This window comes from Armigeres subalbatus, unplaced genomic scaffold (genome assembly GCF_024139115.2).
Source record: "Armigeres subalbatus isolate Guangzhou_Male unplaced genomic scaffold, GZ_Asu_2 Contig1794, whole genome shotgun sequence".
NCBI lineage: Eukaryota > Metazoa > Arthropoda > Insecta > Diptera > Culicidae > Armigeres > Armigeres subalbatus.
The window spans coordinates 80,001-95,572 of record NW_026942610.1 but is presented as its reverse complement, the minus strand read 5'-3'; the positions used below and the strand labels follow the sequence as shown (position 1 = coordinate 95,572).

The window sequence follows — 15,572 nt, the reverse complement described above, 5'->3', positions numbered from 1 at the left end:
TTCCCGATGGCCATTGTCTCCAGAACCAACATATCACCACATAGCCACAAAATTGATGAGTTTATCTTTAAAACGGTATATAAACTTTGTAATTCGGTTATAATTTGACTGTTTTATAAGCATTTACATTTCTGGGTCAATATGACCCCAACATCTTATTCGTAAGTTTTTTTGTGGGGTCGTTCCTGTTGCACCTTAAAATACTTTTTTCATGTCAGATGCTTCATTTCCACAAAATATTAAAAGTCAAGAAATTTCAGAACGATCGGATTATCAGGTAGAAAGTTATTCTACTTTGAAGTTTCGTTTTGGGTCATATTGACCCCAACATCTTACTAAGGTTAAAGAAGGCGTTACCCCTGTCTTCGCCTTAAATCGGGCAAATGTATTCTTTTTAAAAAGGCATTATCAACTCCTTTCGCCTTGTACCAGGCAGACGCGTTCATTTAAAGAAGGCATTACCAACTCCTTTCGTCTTATACTGGGTAGATGCATCCATTTAAATAAGACATTATCAACTCCTTTCGCCTTATGCTGGGCAGACGCATTCTTTTAAAGAAGGCATTATCAAGTCCTTTCGCCTTATACCGGGCAGATGCATCCATTTAAAGAAGGCGTTACCCTTCCCTTGGCCTTATACCGGGAAGACGTGTTCTTTGAAAGAAAACATTAGCAACTTTAGCTTTCGCCTTATAACGAGCGGTAGATACGGTTGAGTCGAACCCGTACCCGATGGGTTCGGGTTTGAAAAATTACTACAATATCGGGTTCGGGTCGGGTACGGGTTTGAGAAATCAAATACTGCAAATTATTTTATTCAGTTTTGTTAATTTTGAGGCTAGTTTGTTGTTTGGGTTTACATTTTTTTTTCAATTTTAAGAGAACCTGAAAATATCTAGTTTGATTTTTTCGGGGAAAAATTGTGTGTGGGCTAAAATAATTAAATTATGTCGGGTTAGAATCGAAATTCTCGGGAACGGGTCCGGCTCGGATTTGCATTAAATGCAAAAAAAATGACCGGTTTTCATGTAATTAAGCAGAAATCGGTAATTATTTGAATGATAATTATTCTAACTGAATTCCGCCAAATGGCATTCCGCGGAATGACTTTCGGTGAAAAGGTACATTCCGCGAAATGTCTTTCGGAAAAAAGGTGCATTCCGCGAAATGTGTTTCGGTGAGTTGATACATTCCGCGAAATGTCGTACCGCGAAAAAAAATTCCGCGGAATGGTTTTCGGCGAAATAGTATACAACCGATTGCAACGATTTTTGTCTAAAATTGGAAATTATTTTGTTTGACATTTGATGCAATGTCTCAATATTTGAAATTCTATGAAGTTCATTGGTACTATACCACGGAGGCAACTTCAGAATCATTTTCAAAATTTTATTTTGAATCCTCTGAAGTGCCTTCTTTCTGGTATTGCAGCAACTAGTCCATATTGGCACAGCATACAACATGGCTGGTCTAAAAATTTGTTTGTAAATCAACACAGATTACTAAATGATCGATAACATCCTTGAGTGCAGGCTTTCCAGACAACAACAACGTTGCACGAAATAACTTTTGGGAGGGAAATCTTCTTCCAACTATCCACTTTCACTGCCGAAAACCAGAGAGCACGCATTCGAATTGTTCGTTTCTCGGTTTCTCGTTTTGGTCATCGTCCACATTCCGATCCGTTCCGTATGCCACACTTCTAAGATCCCACCAACCAAAGGAAGCCTTCATGCTTCTAGTAAGCAAAGTCGTGCCCACCAGAGCAAACAGTTTTTTGAATCGACCCTCTTCATTTAGGCAGTTACAGTGAAACCTCCATGAGTCGATATTGAAGGGACCATCGACTCAAGGAAATATCGAGTTGTGGAACAAAGACTCTCTGGAAATGTCTCTGGAGGGACCATCATAGTAACCCATAAAATATTTTTCGATATAGCATGATTTGCTTCCATGAGTCGATATCGAGTCATAGAACATCGACTTAGTAAGTTTTTGAAAATCGCAGTCAAAACCATTCTCACACAGTCATTCGTTTATTTATAACGCTTGATGGTTACAGACATCACAGAAGAATGTCTCAGCACTAAGTAGCTGTTTCCTACGTTAGTCATATTCGTAAAAATATTAATCGAGCCTATGTTTTTTATTTCTAGGCCGGAACAAATATGAATTCTTTCTTTTGTCATGTTGATCTTTGAATAACGAATGGATAATTTGATAAAATCGTATAGCTCATTTTTTTCCAACCTAATTTTGAATTCCCCCCTCAAATAATAAAATAAAGCCACAAAAAATCGAGGGGGCGGTGACAGAAGAAGAAAATAATATTTGTTCGCATCTTTATTCCTTATTTATCAGACATCACTGCTAACAAAAATTGGATACAAAACATTCTTTGATTCAATTGCATGTTTTTGAGTGAGTATATGAGCTTGAACCTAAATATACTCCCAGCAAAAAAGGCTTCATATATACCAATTATGATTTGACGTCACAACGATTATTTGTGAAATTCATTTTTTTTTTCATTTCAAGCAATTCAAACTCACTGTTATCAGAGATTGTAGAGATTGTAAAATTCTGATCCCATATCATAATTCCCTGATCTTGAAAAAGAAGGAAAAACATTCAAAATATTTGAATTTTGAGAAAAATTCTGGACTGTAATGTATAGGGTGGTCGGTATTGGCCATTTTTGACAAATACCGGTATTCGGTATTTGGTGGAGTCAATACCGGTAATACCAGTATAATACCGGTTTTTGTGAAAATTTTAGGAAAAGAAAAACTTTGGACTTTTGGATGAAAAACAATATTTGTTGACAAACTTTAAATGTTAAAATCATTGCTTGTTTAGCTAGGCAGAGCGAAACTTACGTAGACACTACATACTGAGTGACTCATCTTCCAATCCGCATTGGAATTTGGGGCAATGTTGTCAATTACTGAGAATGCCCTCTCTGGTTCATCCGAAGTAGGACGAATGGTTATAACCGTCAGCCTTACTGACCTTCCCGGCTTAAAAGTGTGATGGCTTAAGCGCCACTCCCGAGGGAGACCATCCACCAATATTTGGGTTGCCCGACCGTTGAGACCTTTCAGGGGAAGAAGGCTCAGTTTTTAAATTTGGTCCGGGAAGTTAGATGGCTGACTGAAACTGTCCGCAAAAAGAAACGCTACTAATGCGTTTTGTGAATACAATTACTTAGAACACGATTGCAATTAACGGCCAGTGATGAATTATATAAAGGGGGTTTTATCATCACCGGCAAGTATCCCGAAATTCCCAATCGAACCGACCCGTGTCCGACTAAAAAGTTGCCCGGTTGGTTTCGGAGCCAACCTCCCCAGTAAAACAATTTCTACAACAAAAAACTACAAACGGGACACGTGTGACATGAAAAACACTCAACTCATTTCACTTAATTGGGACCAACATTTATTGCAGGAATCTAACTGTCCGCTTCCTCATTTCTCATACTCTACGACTGAAATGTTTCTGTATACGCACGGAACAAATGAGCTTTTATCCAGTCACATTGAGCTTTATTTCTTACATCTATCTTTCTACATCAGTGTTCATTTCTCGTTTCTCTTCTCTTGCTACTCTACTCTTGCTCTCTCTCAACCTTTCCCATGCTATGGTCCCTGTCTACCTATCGTGTGTGTGCTTTGGCTAGGTGTGCATAACGAACAACGTGCTATTGAATCTCTCGTTCGCCTCGGCGAACGCAATGGGTTTTCGATTCACGGAATTTGCTTCACGGTCTTACAAAAACGGCCGTGCACGCCACGCAACGGAAACTATGTTGCGGCGTGAATTAACTTGTCATGCGCATGAATGTTAAATGGGTGGGTACTCACAGACCTTCTTCGGTGACGATGTTGCCGCCGCCGGATGAACGGAAAGGGGGTGGCGGTGAATTCGCTGCTGCTCTCTCGTTCGGCGAAGGAGTTTGGTTGCCGCCGGGGGTAGGCGGATTGCCTTTCTGCTGCTGGTTGGCGGTCGGTTCACTCGAACATCGGAATAACTTTCTTTGCGCGCGACGCGACACGTGCGTCGAGGTTTCCCTAGTCGTCACTAGGGGAACGGAAATGCGATTGCGCTTGCTGATTCGTCCTGCCTAGGGAGCGTAGAAAAACGGAAGCGTCCCTCTTCCGGCGTGCCCCGGGAGAACTTCTGAGCCTGATGGTGGGGTCAGAAATGGCCACTGGGAGTTCGATTGTGGTGCCACGGACGGATTAACGGCTTGGCAAGAAACCTTTAGAATAATTTAATGCACGTTCTACGTGTTAATTTAACATCACATTTAGCACAAATAAGCACGAATTACCTTTAATTGCACGAAGCCACACACGATAACACACCGCCTTTTCACAATAGCACACACGATTCTACAAACTAGGGAAAGGAATTTAAACAGGTATTAATTAAGCTCTACTAACTGACTATTCTTCATGTCACCTTTGAAAAGACACCACGGCGCGAGAACTTTGGGCCACTCCTGCCTCTTCCACGGATCAGTTCGAAGTGAACTTGATCAACTTGGGAATCCTCAGATTAACCGCCAAATTGTAAATTGCATCACCGGACATCACGAAGTTAATTTCGTGATTCCGAAAATTACTCTCGCGCTCTAAATAATCATATTCGCGCATGTTTGCATCTCTTTCCACGAACAGCTTCAATCATCCATCTCGCTGTTCGGCCCCAAAATCTTGGGTGGAAAGAAAACGCCAAAGGTCATTGCAACCTGAAAGGATTCTCAACGGGTCGATGCACGCGGGCGATAGCATGTGCTACAAGCCACCCGGCAGATTTGATCCATTTTTATGGGCAATCAATTCCCACGGCCGCTCACAACGTCAGTAGGAACTCACACAATTAATTTTGTTTTGCGCTTCTTGAGAGTGCCGCTCATGAACAGAATGAACGCTAATGTAGTGAATTTTGAATTTGTGCTCTAGGCTGGTTCAACATATTTGGCAAATTATCAAATTGATTTATTAAATCCTAATCACGAATATTACGAGTAACATATATTGAAAATAAAACATGAAACGACATGCTCGTTACATTATTCCCCACTAAATGTACGAAAATTTGATTGGCATTGGAATGGAGATTACAATTACCAATCAAATTTTCGTAGGCCTAAATCTACCACAGAATATATTTACAAATTAACAAAGTGCGAGGTGCTATAACGTCTTATTTAAATTTCGGGGTCATATAGATTCATCATCAACCGAAGTTGACTCCCTCTCTGTTTACAGCACAGATTTTATTGCGAAACCTGCCTGCCACTGACCATCAGCGACAATTTGTCTCCGGTCTCCAGCGAAATTAAACTAAACGAAATAAACTACTCACAACTATTTAAATGGAACTAACTTGATTTGGACGGAAAAAGCAAATGGAAGTGATTCATAGAATGGATTATTGTTGTTGTTGTTGTTGATGACCTCAGGCACGCAAAATCGAAAAAATAACAAAAAGAAAACGAACAACATTTAAAAGGCATCAACTCAAAGTCGTCGACAAACTATGAGTGAGCTCACGCGAAAACTGACACGAAACGATACATTATCTTCTACACCAGGACTCTTTGCCGATTAACGAAGACAATGTACACGAAAATTTCCACCTAAGTGAACGCAGACCGATGAGTTGGAATTGCAATCTAAAGCCCAACACGTAGCGAGCGCGCAAGATTCAATCCTTCTCATCAAAATAACTGTTTCTGTACACAGCTTGCTGCCACGGATAATTATCCGCGATAACGCTAACTGTTGTACTGAAACGAAAATTATCATCTTGAATGAATTTTTAAACACCGGGATTTACCCGACAACAAAATTCTACAAGAGATTTTTAAAACAAACATTTACACAAAATTACCATTCATACACCCCTTGCATTCAAAACCATAAATGAACCGACTGAGCTTTGATTTGTTCATCGCTCAGTTCATTCTGCACTCATACCAGTCTATCAAACATTCCAAGTCATCAACAAAAAAGGAAACGTCAAAATAATCAACAAGTGAAGTGAAATCGGGAAAAGAATTTCGTGAAAATCGTGTTATTTCACCGTGAAAGTAGGTGAATTCGGTAGTGCTGTGATGTGGATGAACCAGTTTGAAGGCAGTTCTAGAGCGGATGGAAGATGCTTCAGGAGAGTATACGATTTTCGTTCCAAAACATTGGGTGTAAAGTTTGTGTTTGTTTTTTTTCCTTTTCTTTTTTTTATACAGTTGGGCCGACCTCAGCAGGATACGTGGGATACTGGACGACTAGGACGAAGGAAATAATTGAAGGACGATGGGAAAGAACATGAATGGGACTTTATATGGGTGAATGGACTAGGACTGGATAATATTTGTGAACTGCGAGGACGAAAACGGAACGGAATGCTTACGGGTGGAAATCTACTGCGCTACACAATGGAAACGACTACAAAACAGGTAAGAAAACGTACTAATTTACAAATTAATGAACGTAGGCAATAAACTAATGAATTATTTCACTTTTTAGGGACGATGTGCAACAAACTAAACAACAACTGAACAAGAAACTCTGTGTATAACAAATGGAATAAATTAACGAAATTATATGTGGAAGATATGGAAAGGACGAAAACCAAGACTAAATTGACTATATTTACAAAGATGACGTACCCCAAACAAAGTTCATAAATTCGTGAGTGGTTTTCGACATTTACTTCTAACAATTAGGCTAACTACTAATATTATTGCTAAAGATTAGGGTACTAGATCTACTATAAACTAACTAGGTATATACATATTTACAATCCTTTTAGCCACTGTGGGCCGTAAATTCGCTCGAGTTGAATTTGATTATTCGCGTTGTTTTGTAGTCTCTTCCGGTCGGTTAAGGAACAATCTCGGTACCCTCAGTGTTTGGTCCATTCGAAAACTTTCCTCCCACGAGTCCGTCGAAAATTGCCCTAGAAGATGTAATTAACCCCGTAGGTGTTTTTTCTCATCGTAATCTGTGGTCACTCACTAGGAGGTTCATAGCTTGAAAAGGCTACCACTTATTGGCTTGGACGAGTTTTCATCTTCTTCAACCTATTGGCGAAGTAGACCCCCAATCGTTTCCCGTCCTGATCCTCCAGTTCATAGGTGTTAGTCCCCAAAATTTTTCGCACCACAGCGGGTTCGTATTTTGGAGCCAACTTCCGACAAAATCCCTTCCCTTTATTGGACAATTCAAAGGTTTGTTTTAATAGCGTTTCGCCCACCGCGTAGGTGGGGCAGTTAGGGTTGGATCTTAGGTTGTACGTTTTGGCATGTTTTGCATAGGCGGTCGACAAATTCACCTTGATCTGATCGAATAGCTTTTGCCTTTTTTCGGCCGCAGTGTTGTCGGTGATGTTGGTCGATGGTACGTTGTCGCGAATTCGCGAGTATTCAGTTCCGTCGGAGATTTTATTCCTTCCGAACACAACGAAGTACGGGTTGTGTTTCGTCGAGTCGTGAACAGAGTTTCGGATAGCTTCCGCAATTTCCTGTAAATTATCCGACCAGTGATTGTGCTCTCCTTTGAGCGTGGCGCGTATAGCAGTCGTGATTACCCGGTTAACCCTTTCGGTATTATTAACCTGCGGGTGGTAGGCAGGGGTTAACCAGTGCGAAACATTATATTTGTTCAACAGTTCTTTGAACTGTTTCGACACGAATTGAGAACCGTTGTCGGTCAATACTGTCTCCGGGACGCCGAACAATCGAAATATAGAGTTCTCCACAAATTCCACCAACGAATGAGCTTTAGCTTCTCTGAATGGCTGCACCAGAATGAACTTGCTAAAGACGTCCGTGGCCACTAAGAGACAAGTGTGCCTACCCCGTCCTGACGGCGGTAATGGTCCAACGTAGTCGAGAGTGACAAACTGCCATGGATACTCGACGGGCTTCTGAGAACCCATTGGTGGTGTCACGTTGATGTTTCCGGACTTGCTGACCAGGCACTTCAGGCAACCTCTGCAGAATCTGCGCACCTCTTCATTCATGCGAGGCCAGAAATATCGCTGTTTTACCGTTGCTAGCGTCTTCTCGTACCCCAGATGAGCCTTTTCGTGCTCGTTACGAATTATGTCCTTCCTCTGCGCTGAATTTGGAATGAGTTTCCACTCGAATCGTGGGTCAGTTTGACGATTTTGGTTACTGACGTATCGATAAACTTGACCATCTACCACGCGGAAGTCGGTGTGCTTTCCTGGGTCCGCCTGGATTTTGTCAATCAGGTCTTCGTATTCGAAATCGGGTGCAGTGGCTACGATTGTATCGATCTCGATGGAACGGGACAAGCAGTCAGCGGTAATGTTCGCTTTCCCTTTCCGGTATTCCAGGTCGAAATCATACGACTGTATGCGAAGCGCCCATCGCAGTAGCTTGGCATTACCTGTTTCCGTTCCGACGTTGAAGAGCCACAACAGGCTTCTGGCGTCGGTAATCACGCGGAACTTCGTACCTTCCACGTAATGACGGAAGTGATGTATTGCGGATAGCACGCCCAGGCATTCCTTTTCAACGGCTGAATAACGACGTTGGGTACGATTGAGCTTTTTGCTAAAATAGCTTATTACTCGTGTCACGCCGTCCTGGTCTTGAACCAGGGCCGCTCCTACCGCCCTGTCGGAAGCATCAGACTCGATTGTGAAAATTTTTCCGAAATCTGGGTTACCGAGTACCGGTGCCGATGTGAGGACCGCTTTCAACTCTCGGAAAGCCTCCTCAGCTTCCTTCGTCCATTTCAACTTTTTGTTCTCCTTCGTTAGCAAGTCTGTAATAGGAGCCGTGACCTTACTGTAATTTTTTATGAAGCGTTGATAGAACCCTGCAAGGCCCATCAACCTTCGTATGTCCTCCTGTGTTTTTGGCTGCGCATAATCGAGAATCGGCTAGATCCTTGACGTGTCTATGGCCACTCCGTTCTCATTGAGGATGTAGCCTAAATAGACCACTTGTTTTCGGCAGAATCTGGATTTCTCGATTGAAATCGTCAGTCCAGCCTTTCGCAATCTTTCTGCTACGATTCGCATTAGACGTAGGTGTTCCTCGAAGGTGCGCGACGCGATCACTATGTCGTCAAGGTAGACGAAGACGTACGGTTCTAGGTCAAAACCTATCGCCTTGTCCATGAGTCTCGACATAGTGAACGGTGCATTGGTCAATCCGAAAGGAAGTACCTTGAACCGGTATACGCCTTTTGCCGTCCTGAACGCCGTGTAATTGCGACATTCCTGCTTCAAGGGTATCTGGAAGTAGGCGTCTTTGAGGTCGATGACCGTAAAGAATTTCGCTTTCCCCAATTGCCGGAATATGTCTTGCATATTCCGCATTGGGTACGTATCCTTCACGGTCATTTTATTTATTCTTCGCGAATCCAGACACACCCTCACTTTCCCGTTCTTTTCATTACGGGAACAAGAGGGTTAGTCCATTCGCTATAACACTCCTCTATAGCACCTAGACTCTTGAAGCGCTCTACTTCCTCGTCGATAGCATGCTGTATATAAGGCGAACACTTGTACATAGGTGTATTCCGTGGGTTTGCACCCTCCTTCAGTACGATCTCATGCTCGAGTAGGCTTGTCCTTCCCAGCTTACCCACTCCTGTCAACTCGAACTGCCTTACTACGTCCGCTAGTTGTCTCCGTTGTTCCACTGTGAGGTCGTGTTCGGTTTCAATCTCGTCTAGGTTGGGTGTCGTTTGAGTTGGACCTTCGTAGACCGGAATCTCGAGTGTTTCGTCCTCCTCAACTGTTTCCAGCTTCGGTATCTCGCCAGATGGCTCCACCGTAAAACACAATGGTGAGCTGTTCTGGTACTCCACCGTCTCCAGTTCTTCCATTCCTCGTCCCAAGTCAATCATCGGCTTAATGCCGAAGGAGTCCCAAAAATCGGCACCCAGGATCAGCTGCCGAGAAATCTCTGGAACCACTAGCGTGGGAATGACTTTGGTTAGTCCTTTATAGGAGAATGGTACATTGACATACCCTAGACAACCGTAAGTCGATCCGTCCGCCGTTGTAACTCGGATGGCCGCGGGTTGTATTTTTAGTCTGTACCGGTCTACCAAATCTAAGGAATTCAAAATACTGATCCCTGCTCCTGAATCTAATAAGGCATCCCATTCCGTGTCGAATATTTTCACTCTAATGTGAGGACATTTTGTATTGTGGATCCTAATATGGTAAATCTGTGAAAATGGGTTAAACGTTTCGTTCGGTGTTGCTTTCTTGGGAATTCTGGATGTCGGAGGGATGAACGACTTCCCGCCTTCGTTGCATCCCCTCATTCGTTTCCCTGACGATCACCTCCTGTAGACCTGGAGCAGCGCTCACAGGTTCGGATGGTTCTTCCCAAACTGCCGCAGCCGTAACAGAAAATGACTTTCGGCTTTTGGCACTGCCTCCAACCATGCCCTTGCTCTTGGCAATTCCAGCATGCGAGGAGACTTGAATTGGCCGTCCGCCCAGAAGTTGTGTTCCGCTGACCGCTTGCAGCTGCGTGTACCGTCTCTCTTCCACCGTCTCGGAAGTTTCGGCCACCAATCGCGTTGATTGAAGGTGACTGCTCGCCCTCACTGTCACTGTAGTCTGCTGCTATCTGATTTACTGGTCTACGAAAATGATGATCTCCAGGCTGCTGTTGAAGTTGAGGCTCAGCAGCGTCAATCCTATGATTTAGCCGGATCAGCTGCTGAAGATCTTCAACCTCCACCAACGAAATTTTCGACCTGTAATGTTGGCGCATGTTGTCCCACACTACCTCAAACTTGCGACGCTTTGAAAGTGGCCGAGACAACAAACGATCCAACTTCTCAATCTCCGAAACGAACGCGATGAATGACTCTCCCCTGAGCTGCTTCCTTTCATGAATCTTAGACCTTATACCCTGGTCCATGTTCGGGTTCCCGAATCTATACGTAATCGAGGTTTCAAAGTTATCCCACGTTACTAGCTCATCTACAAAGGTAAAAAACCAATCTGAAGCTGGTCCCTCTAGCAACATGTGGATATCCCTTAATAAAATTTCCTTCGAAATCCCTTCGCGCTCTGCCAACTTTTTGGCTTTATACAGGAAATTTTCAACAGACCCTGATCTCTGCTCACCGGAAAATCTTAATTTCCACTTCTCAATGCGGCTCTGATACAGTTGTCTGTGGTTTGGTCCTACTCCGTGTGGTCTGACTGTTCCGCGATAACGGTTGTCATATTCCGAGCTAGAATGATCCTCTGCTTCAACCCTCGGATCCCTACCTCTTCGGTTAATCTGTTGGCTGTTCCCTGTCGTCCCATGATACCACCTGGAGGCCGAGTATGGTTGCTGTGCTGCTCTTCCTATGCTGGGTTGAAGGAATACTTCATCGTCGCTACTCGTCTCTTGATCGTTGGCCCGTGAGTTACGCTGGAGCCCGACGGATATCCGATTCTGGTGCACCTATTAGAGGCTCATTTCTGGTGGAAAATAGTTTCTGATGTTCAGGCTTCCTTTCCGGGTCCCGAGACGAGTTAGTATGGATATCAAAATTAAACGAGTTATTATTCGGCTTTGGTCGATTTGTTTCGGCCAGTTTAGCCGTTAATTCTGCTAACGCTCTTTTCATTTCTTCCCACTCTACCCGACTGACTGTAACCTCTGACGACTTCTGTTCATCCGACGGAACTGGTTGTTTTGGAATGGTTCCGGTCGATTTCTCGCCATTGAAATCTGCGCTTGATCGCTTTGGTGTTGACCCACCTCGACCTCCTACTGCCCCTTCGATGTTTGTTAGAATGCTATTGATTTGACCAATAACCGGGGTTTGAGGTGGCCCAAACTGATAGTGCTTCATCAATGCTTCGATCCTTTGACCCAATGCTCTTCGAATTCCTTTTTCTTCCTCCCCAGAAGCCCTACTCCATTTTACCCGATACCAATAGTGCAAAACCCTGGATTCATATTTTGCTTCAACTTTCCTCTCCAGAGCTTTCTCGAGAGTATCAATTCTGCCCTGAATATGTTCCACTTCTTCCGTTATTGACAAAGGTGATTTGTGACAAATTCCTTCTTTAGCGTCATTCTTGAACAAACTTCTTAGATGCCGTTGTTTCCCTGCCAAATCAAGGTTAAATACGTTCTGTGGTTGATTCCGAACCAAAAATTCGAAATCGATCTCCTCTTGATTGAGATCCTCTGCACGAGGGAATATGCGAAACATTTTGAGCGATTGATCAATTTTTTATGTAACTCGTAATAGTGAGCAATGAAATATTCAACTACAAGCGTGTACCAATAAATTTTACTAGAATTAAGTTAGATTTTACGAAGTACAAAATAAATAATAATAAATTAGGGAATATAAATGTATAATACAATAATACAATACGATTACTACGAGAAAATAATGTAATGAGCAACAGATTATCCACAAAAATAAATAAATAATTTAACAATGAAAAAAACGTGCAATAAATATACGATACAATACTTTTAAATTTCAACTAAATGTTCCTACTATAGAAAAATATATTTTTAAAGAAAGAAACATGAAAAGCCTTTATTTCGTTGGGCGCCAGTTATAACCGTCAGCCTTACTGACCTTCCCGGCTTAAAAGTGTGATGGCTTAAGCGCCACTCCCGAGGGAGACCATCCACCAATATTTGGGTTGCCCGACCGTTGAGACCTTTCAGGGGAAGAAGGCTCAGTTTTTAAATTTGGTCCGGGAAGTAAGATGGCTGACTGAAACTGTCCGCAAAAAGAAACGCTACTAATGCGATTTATGAATATAATTATCTTAGAACACGATTGCAATTAACGGCCAGTGATGAATTACATAAAGGGGGTTTTATCATCACCGGCAAGTATCCCGAAATTCCCAATCGAACCGACCCGTGTCCGACTAAAAGTTGCCCGGTTGGTTTCGGAGCCAACCTCCCAGTAAAACAATTTCTACAACAAAAACTACAAACGGGACACGTGTGACATGAAAACACTCAACTCATTTCACTTAATTGGGACCAACATTTATTGCAGGAATCTAACTGTCCGCTTCCTCATTTCTCATACTCTGCAACTGAAATGTTTCTGCATACGCACGGAACAAATAAGCTTTTATCCAGTCACATTGAGCTTTATTTCTTACATCTATCTTTCTACATCAGTGTTCATTTCTCGTTTCTCTTCTCTTGCTACTCTACTCTTACTCTCTCTCAACCTTTCTCATGCTCTATGGTCCCTGTCTACCTATCGTGTGTGTGCTTTGGCTAGGTGTGCATAACGAACAACGTGCTATTGAATCTCTCGTTCGCCTCGGCGAACGCAATGGGTTTTCGATTCACGGAATTTGCTTCAGGGTCTTACAAAACGGCCGTGCATGCCACGCAACGGAAACTATGTTGCGGCGTGAATTAACTTGTCATGCGCATGAATGTTAAATGGGTGGGTACTCACAGACCTTCTTCGGTGACGATGTTGCCGCCGCCGGATGAACGGAAAGGGGGTGGCGGTGAATTCGCTGCTGCTCTCTCGTTCGGCGAAGGAGTTTGGTTGCCGCCGGGGGTAGGCGGATTGCCTTTCTGCTGCTGGTTGGCGGTCGGTTCACTCGAACATCGGAATAACTTTCTTTGCGCGCGACGCGACACGTGCGTCGAGGTTTCCCTAGTCGTCACTAGGGGAACGGAAATGCGATTGCGCTTGCTGATTCGTCCTGCCTAGGGAGCGTAGAAAAACGGAAGCGTCCTTCTTCCCGCGTGCCCCGGGAGAACTTCTGAGCCTGATGGTGGGGTCAGAAATGGCCACTGGGAGTTCGATTGTGGTGCCACGGACGGATTAACGGCTTGGCAAGAAACCTTTAGAATAATTTAATGCACGTTCTACGTGTTAATTTAACATCACATTTAGCACAAATAAGCACGAATTACCTTTAATTGCACGAAGCCACACACGATAACACACCGCCTTTTCACAATAGCACACACGATTCTACAAACTAGGGAAAGGAATTTAAACAGGTATTAATTAAGCTCTACTAACTGACTATTCTTCATGTCACCTTTGAAAAGACACCACGGCGCGAGAACTTTGGGCCACTCCTGCCTCTTCCACGGATCAGTTCGAAGTGAACTTGATCAACTTGGGAATCCTCAGATTAACCGCCAAATTGGCATCACCGGACATCACGAAGTTAATTTCGTGATTCCGAAAATTACTCTCGCGCTCTAAATAATCATATTCGCGCATGTTTGCATCTCTTTCCACGAACAGTTTCAATCATCCATCTCGCTGTTCGGTCCCAAAATCTTGGGTGGATAGAAAACGCCAAAGGTCATTGCAACCTGAAAGGATTCTCAACGGGTCGATGCACGCGGGCGATAGCATGTGCTACAAGTCACCCGGCAGATTTGATCCATTTGGGCAATTAATTCCCACGGCCGCTTACAACGTCACAACGAACTCACACAATTAATTTTGTTTTGCGCTTCTTGAGAGTGCCGCTCATGAACAGAATGAACGCTAATGTAGTGAATTTTGAATTTGTGCTCTAGGCTGGTTCAACATATTTGGCAAATTATCAAATTGATTTATTAAATCCTAATCACGAATATTACGAGTAACATATATTGAAAATAAAACATGAAACGACATGCTCGTTACATGGTTCCAAGACCGTAAAAAAGCAGTGTCAAATACTTGGCCTTAATCCCTTCCAACTCATAGTAGGAGAATTCGTTATGGATTGCATGTAAGGATCCTGGCGTCAACGTATTTGCCACCAGCAACGCAAGTGTTTTGTTTGCTACAGTCTCTTCACAAGTTGTTCTTTAATTGATAAACCAGAAAAAATATCCATAGAGGCATCTTCTTCGTACCGATCGTCAAGATATGGTAGTTGTCGCAGTTTCAACGATCGCATCAGGAATGATTGGATGCTTTAAGATCCCGTCCGCTCAAAGAAGCTCTGGATACGAGACGAGCCAACCTTGGGCTGAAAACTCTGGATGCTTCGAAGAAAATTGCAAAATCGTTTCTGATTAATTGCTTCGCGGCAGAATTATTCAAAAATAAAAACAAAGAGATCGGCGTATTTGAATAGTCTCTCTTGGATTCATTCATTGCGGGAAAATTATCGATTATCATTGAAGAAAAAGTCATTCGCAGATGGCTAAAAGAATGAAGCAACGCCAACGGGTATGATTAATAACGATGTTGATCGATTGTTGTTGTAGCGTGAACGTCGTCAATGATGCTTACTTGGCAAAGTTACTTATGCCCGCATTTATTTGTTGTATTTTTTGCTCGATGTATCTTTACTGCTTGTAACCGAATATTTGTCTTATCTATGCTGGATTTACTGTTTATATGGGACAGATATACGATTACATGCAACTGAGCTGATATATGTAGGTGAAAATTATTCGAGATTTTTTATGCTGACAGCAAAATTTTAAATACCGAAAATACCGGTTTTTTCCATGTCTAATACCGGTATTTTCGGTACCCAAAATTGGCCGGTAATACCGGTACTACCGGTTTCGGTACTACCGGTTAGACCACCCT

At 42.9% G+C, this 15,572-nt stretch overlaps 2 long non-coding RNA genes across 2 annotated transcripts; both read right to left on the bottom strand.

Moving 5' to 3' along the window:
* Window positions 1-3,104: 3,104 nt before the first annotated feature.
* On the bottom strand, window positions 3,105-5,008 carry LOC134203334 (uncharacterized). The gene is made up of 3 exons (XR_009977577.1): window positions 4,468-5,008; window positions 4,337-4,404; window positions 3,105-4,264 (listed from the first exon to the last, which is right to left on the bottom strand). It is a non-coding gene; the product is annotated as an uncharacterized LOC134203334 (long non-coding RNA).
* An 8,764-nt stretch (window positions 5,009-13,772) lies between these two features.
* LOC134203335 (uncharacterized) lies at window positions 13,773-14,118 on the bottom strand. Its single transcript, XR_009977578.1, has 3 exons — window positions 14,068-14,118; window positions 13,937-14,004; window positions 13,773-13,864 (listed from the first exon to the last, which is right to left on the bottom strand). It is a non-coding gene; the product is annotated as an uncharacterized LOC134203335 (long non-coding RNA).
* Between the last annotated feature and the right edge of the window lie 1,454 nt (window positions 14,119-15,572).